Source organism: Manacus candei, unplaced genomic scaffold (genome assembly GCF_025592945.1).
Source record: "Manacus candei isolate 608988 ecotype Guabito, Panama unplaced genomic scaffold, ASM2559294v1 h1tg000008l, whole genome shotgun sequence".
In the NCBI taxonomy this organism is placed as follows: domain Eukaryota; kingdom Metazoa; phylum Chordata; class Aves; order Passeriformes; family Pipridae; genus Manacus; species Manacus candei.
The window spans coordinates 18,937,144-18,944,176 of NW_026138056.1; the positions used below are offsets into that span (position 1 = coordinate 18,937,144).

Below are 7,033 nucleotides of genomic sequence, written 5' to 3' on the forward strand. Positions count from 1 at the left end.
GTTAGCTACAGGCACAAGGAGCAACTAAAAAAGTATCTTGAGCAGTATTTCCTTTTGCCTGCTACTACGCAGGAGGTGTCACTACTTTTTGAAAAAGAAGAGTAGATACATAGAAATCCTGTTAGCAATCCAGCTAAGCCAATGGGTAGCCAGTGGTGTCAAATGCCTTATGAAAAAAGAATCTCATTTTAAAAAAATCTGCAATATGAAACAAGGTAATATTTTAAAGCAGATGCTATTTGAGAGACATAATGGTACATGTAGCAAAAGCCTTTCTCTCTAATGTTCTTGAATGTTTATTTATATATTATACACTAAATAACATTTTAGAAGACCATATCAGTTGAGTATTCATGAGACCAAAAAATGTTTTTCTGGTAGACAAAAGTCAGGAAAGAGGTGGAGATTGTCCTACTATAAATTGAAAAGTGAATCTTTTCTGTTTAAGCTGAGACCTAGTAGGACAGGATCTATACCACCATCTTCAGTATGGAAAATAAATCATCTGTGACTCATCTATTTTGAATTGGTATTATTATATTTGAATTAATCTCGGAACTGACCTAAATAAATTTGTAAGTTTCCAAACATTGGTATAGGTATAATATTTTTAATAACTGTATTTTAATATTAAAGGTCGATACATTCAAGATTAAGACAAAAAGATTAGGCAGCCTGTATTCAATTGAAATTGGTCACGATGGGAAAGGATTCGGTGAGTATGCTGCCTGTGTTCAGTAGCCTTGTAAAAATCTTCTGCCTAAAGATCTGCCTGACATTTGGAAAGGTGTTTGAAGTCATACTATGCTACAGCTAGCTAATACAAATCTGTGTACAAATGAGGTCAGATTCACTGCGCCTGCTTTCACCCCCTCTGTCTATCACATTTCCCTTGACTTTAATTTGATTTTTTTTTTCTAATAGAGATCAAGTTAACCTAAACCTCAGATGGTTTTATCCTTCAAACATTGCTCAGCCAAAACCCTTATTAGATGTCTTACATAAGATAGGATTGAATTTTCAAACTGCAGGCTAAACTTTCCATGATATGAGCAAGTTTTGGACTCTGGTCAAAGCATGCTGTAGCTCCCTCTCACACACATAGGGCTTTTCTTCTTGTGAAAGCGTGAGGAGAACATTAGTGTGCACCAGGTCTTGCCCTGATGTTAGGTGAGGATGTGGCTATAGTACATAACCACACATGACGATGGAAAATGTTTCTATGTACAGTGTGTTACAGGTAACCTCTAAAACCTGAATTTTACATAAAAATTAAGTGGGAGACTACAGCATATAATCTTTTGAGCTTAAATTTAATTGTGCTAAAAAACCCTAGGAATATACAGATATCAGATGTATACAGATATATAGAGACATACAAATACATAAACTAAATTTGCAAGCAATGTATAACTTGAGTCAAAAAGGTCTGATTATATTGAGATACTCTAGTCAGGTGAAGTTTGCTTAACCCATCTCAAAGAAATAGAGTTTTAGGTTTAATAAAATCTGATTAATTTAAGCTCATGATGCACTATATAGTGGCAAGGGTTTATCATTTCTAGGATGAACCAAGCAAAATTCTGCAAATAGCAGTTCTTATTTGGAAAAAGTTGAACAGGTTTGGTGTTTTTTTCCAAAGTACCAGTCACATTGTATATGTCATGTTGTTGAAAATTCAAACAGAAAAATCACCAAACTTGTTGAAATACCTGTAATAAATAAGATCCTTTTGCTGACTTTCATCCTGCTGTGCATGTACACAATTCAGTTTAGGTCTGATTCCCAGCGTGGAAATGGAACTCTACACCGGCAGACTTCTGGCACTCTGAGAGTTGCACAGAGGTCTGTAGGGGAAATAATGGGTTGAATTTTCATTTCCTGGATCCCGAAGTATCAACAAAATTATTATCTTTTCTCTCTGTGCCCTGATCAACATCACATAGCTGCTAATACTGCCTTCCTAGCACAGCTGGTGTGTGTCAATTCATCTTACAGACATGACTACCTTCCTCTAAATTTTTCTCTGAAATTATCTCCAAGTGTCTCTTGTCACATCAGCTGTTACCTTCACAAGCTTCCTCAAATGTAACAGCTCTTTGAAATGTTTCATCTGTTTCCTAGATGCCTCTGGATTTCTCCATACCTGGATATTTCAGAGGTGTCTGTTGGAGTTTTGTCAATAAAGGAGGAAGCATTAGATTTTGATCTTTTCAAGAGCACAAACATGCCTTTATATTCTCTTGTAAAATGCTGTGTAAATTTGCGAGACCGTAAATTTTTATTGCTGATAATCCTGACTATGAATTAGAGATTTCATGAAAGGTCATATATTCCAAGTAGAGTCTATGATATATTAAACCATTCACAAGATTTCATTAAAGGAGTTCCAAAAGTACTTCACAATATCAATAAATGAATCTTGTGAATTGAAGATGGAAAACCTAGACACATTCAGGGCCTAGTTATACCAACTATTTTTTTTGAAAATGCCAATGAAAAATGAGAAAAGTTGCAATGCATTTACATTTTGTTCAAATTGAAACAATTTACAAATATTTTCACATTACATTTTTAGTCTACTTACAAATAAAATATTTTTACTGGTTTTAGCCTATTTAGAACTTTGTCCAAATATTTGAAAACCAAAATAATTTGATAGAATATAGTTCTTTATCTATAGGACATGCAAAGAATGCTAAAAGGTAGTCAGTTAATAGCAGTATAGTCCTAATTAGTTTTAAAATATTGTCATTAATATTTGCCTTGGCAAACACAACTAAAGATATCAGCAAAAACATTGTACACATATATATATATAAAAGTTTTGGTTTTAAAATCTTAATATTTTAATATTCCATGAAATAAAATTCTATATCACAAGAATGAAGATATTTTTCACACAGCAAAATAGGAGATTATAGTATAATATTTAATACATTCTTAAAGATGAAACAGATGTGAGTGTTGGCCTAAATGGAGATGCTGTTCTGAATCACGGTACTGGAAAGATAGAATTATAAGGAGCATTCAGATTCACCACTTGGTTTATATACATATCAATATATTAATTAGAAGGGAGTAGTAGAATGCCCACCAGGGGTTCATGTGGAGTACATTTCCGAGTAAGAAAAAGGGCAAAATGGGTTTTAAAGAACGTATTCAATATTACCATGCACTCTGTTTCATTTGTCTTGTTGCCTGTTCTGTTCAATATGGAAAAATAAGTTGCAACAAAAATTTTCCATTACATTTTCTGTCAAAAACATCATAGACCTTCCCTATAAAACTGAGAGAAGTTGGTAGTAATATGAATTATCTACATTTCAGTTTTATCACTGTAGTTGAATACACTTGGAAGTATTGAACCACATGGGGTTTGGAAATGAAATTAGAAACCCTTCTTATACTCTAATTGTGTTTTGGTTTTATTAAATTTTCTCCTTTTTTCTTTCCTTCTACAGCAAGTGGCTGGTTTCTGGAAAAAGTGGAAATCACAGATGCATCTAGAAATTCAGTGTATTGCTTCTACTGTAACAGGTCAGCAGATCAGTTCATCATCACTCTGTACAAACCGTTTTCTTCTCCACAAGAATTAGTAGTAGTCTTTTTAGTCTCTCAGTTGGTTCTCTTCTGGTTTTCTAAAACAGTAAGAATGTTTTTATACCATGCTGTGTTGCTATCAGTCCATCGCCAAAGACTTTTGAAGCATTTGGCCAATTTCAAACTAATTTGTCAGAAGAATTGTTAGAAGAAAACACTATATTTTTCCAAGAAATTAAAACTGAATGACTGCAGAAGGGAGAGATACAATTTAGTGCCTTTGCCAAGAGAAGGTATTTGTATGTATTTTCAAAGGTAGAAGGTGTCTGGTGAACCATTATACAAGCATTAATGCATATGTGGCTCTGACAAACATATCATGGATAAGCAAACAGGCATGGGAGGGAAACAGAAAGGAGGATGTTAGGATATGGCAGTATAGATAAAAAACTGGAGAAAAAAGAGTGTATCTTATTGATAAAAAAGGCAACATTAAAACATTAGAATCATTCTGTTTCTATGTTTGCTTACTATGGGTCCAAAATACATGCAGCAAATAAGATAAAACCAAAAGAAAGCTTTATATGATGTGATGTAGGAGGATGATGATCTAAATTTCTAAATTTATTTGGATTCTGGGGTACTGGTGTAAAGGACTTCTAGTGTGCAAAAAGCAGATGCACTTTAGTCTGCATCAAACTGAAACAGTACAGTTTCAAAAGTTGGAAATTAAATTGAAGGGTATATTTGGAGTGACTGCTCACTATAGTGTACAGTTCACAGCTTGAAGAATTTCAGAATAAGCATCTGAAGCAAACATGTTCATGTCTGCCTAAGAGGAAATCAGCTTTTTAATGCACCTGGAGAACACATAAGTGTGAAAATTTACAAGTTCCCTGTATCTAGAGAGAGGAATGTTACCTGGTGGTCTGAAAACAGAAGTGGCAACCAAGAATATTTAGTTTATCCTTTCCCTAAATATGTCTCTAAACTTAACAGTTGACGGAAGCCAAATCCCAACCCTGAACCCAAAAAAGTACCTTTTTTGGTTTTTGGATAGTCAGTTGTACTCTACAGTCTAAGTCACGAGAATGTGAGGCTGTTAATGACCCTAACAACGTTAAACGTCTTTCAACAACATTAAACTTCACTTAACTTTCTCCAAACACATCCTCAGATACTATCTAGTCTTCCAAATACCTAAATTTAAGTTAGTGGACAGGAACAAAAATCCTTAAACCAGAATATCACTCCTTTGTGAAACACAATCCATAACGGAATTTCAGTTGATGCCACTCCATCTCTTTTGCTTGTAAGAGTTTTCAGATCACACCAGTCAGAGGAAGATTCTTGAAAAAGATAGCTTGCAACAAACAATTTTTTTCCAGAGATTTTTTTTCAATTTTATTTAAAGTATTGTAGTAAAACAACAAAGGTACGTAAGAGACCCATTTGGCATAGAACTCGAATCACATCATTGATGTGGGGGAGCGACTGACACAGATTGATTCTACATGCTGCTGACTAGGACATTTAACAGGGGCCTTGGTGGGTTAGAGATGTATGCTTACTTTGGTGTATACCTACTCACCCAAAATGGAAGTATTTTAGCAGAAAAGATTAGGAGGTTAACCCCAGAGTACTCAGTGACCCAGAGGCTCTGGGGCACTCCTAAAATACAGGAAATTGTAAGTTCATGTTCCTCTTCCAGCTGAGACATGGAGCTCCTCATCAAGCCTACCATGTAAATGGGGAATGGTTCATTCTCTCATCAAAAGACTCATCTGGTACAAACGATGTCTCTAAAAGATATTCATCACTGAAAAACCCAAATCCTTTGTTAACCCATCTAAATACCTGTTGTCTACCTTACACATCACACCTTTCCTAGGCTCTGTGACATCCATATGCAATTTTAGCTGCCAAGATTAGTTGTGTTTCAACCTGGAAGTGTTTAGCTTCCGCCATATCTCCCAGATGTTGAAAGGTGCAACTTCAGATGTGAGATACTTAATGCTATACTAATGTCTAGGAATCCCTCCCATACTACCTCCTTAGTAGATATCACATGAGGTAGACTGTTATAAACCTTCCAAAAGTGTTAGAAGCTTTTTAACTCTCTTTGGATACTAATTCCACTGTATCCATGGTTCCAGTTAACACCAGTCTACCTGAGTTTTGGACTCAGGCTTATTTCCCATATAATCAACAGTAAAACCTCCAGAGGCTCTTACAGAGCAAGGACTGAGCCCACTATGCAACTCAGTATTTTGTGAACCAACAAAGAGACACGAGAAATAAACAGTCATGGGAATGGAATACCAGAACAATAATCTGCTATCACAGAACAGGTTTCCTTACTCTGAATTATCCTGATTTTATGTCACTGTTTGTGGTGAACTACAGGTTACCCATATGACCAAGAAATAAAATGAATGTATATTTCATAAAAATACCCATAAAGTTAATTACACTTTTAAATTACATATACTGGGATACTAAAACAAAAATAAAAAAAAAATCACTATTTTTTTTCAGGTTGGTTTCTGCTTCTGTATAAACCAATGTAAAAGCTCTCCTAGAAAACCAAAGGTGCAGAAACAGGCTCTCACGAGTTGTCTGTTTATTAAGTTTTACATGTGTTGTGTTTATGACAGGTTTTTATGTTTTTTCCTTAAGGTGGCTTTCTGAAGATGAAAGTGATGGCCTCACCACAGTGCAACTTTATCCATAGCAGCTTGATTTCTGATTCTTTCTGAGTGTGTTGCTTCTCCAAATTCATGCTAATTTGATTTGATTGTATTTTATAATTCTGAAGGTATTGTAATTTTTGTGCAGAAATGTCAAAACAATGAGTTAAAAACATCACAGTAAATTAAATGTGTCTAATGTGAACACAGAAGTGTGATCCTATTAGAAATGCTCGAAAACTTTGCATAACTGAAATTTCGATATCAGAAATTTAAATATGTAACATGGTTTGTGGACTTGATCTGAGCAATCATAATGGTAGACATATGTAGTAACATACTCAAATATTTTTGTTCCAGCAATAATTTGTGGGTAAGCTAAGTTTAGCTCTTGTATCAAATCTGTCAGTATTTACTAATTTGATGAATCTTTATCAATTTCAACATTTATTAAAATTTAGATTTTCTTAAATCATTTTCCAAACAAATTGCACAATGTTTCAGCCTTACCATGTATCGCTGCTCTTTTCTATAGGACCATAACAGAGAGTAATAAAGACCTTGTTATTCAGGAGTTCACCCTGTGTTGGTAAGCCTCTCTCTGACATTGACTGTAAAATCTTGTAGCTGAGACAGAAACTCAGCTGTGAATCTTTAGATCCAAAGTGTCTTAAGAGAGGCTGTTGTCAGGAACACTGCAATAGCTTACTGGGAGGCTTAGGCATCTCCCTGCTCAGCACAATGACTTTTGCAGTGCCTGTCCTTAGCTATCTAACTGGCTTTCCAGTGCAATATGAGTG

General features: G+C 34.9%; 1 long non-coding RNA gene across 1 annotated transcript; it reads left to right on the forward strand.

Moving 5' to 3' along the window:
* The first annotated feature begins 661 nt into the window (after positions 1 to 661).
* Positions 662 to 6,263, forward strand: LOC127463266 (uncharacterized). The gene is made up of 3 exons (XR_007900716.1): positions 662 to 715; positions 3,465 to 3,540; positions 6,223 to 6,263. It is a non-coding gene; the product is annotated as an uncharacterized LOC127463266 (long non-coding RNA).
* The last annotated feature ends 770 nt before the right edge of the window (positions 6,264 to 7,033 follow it).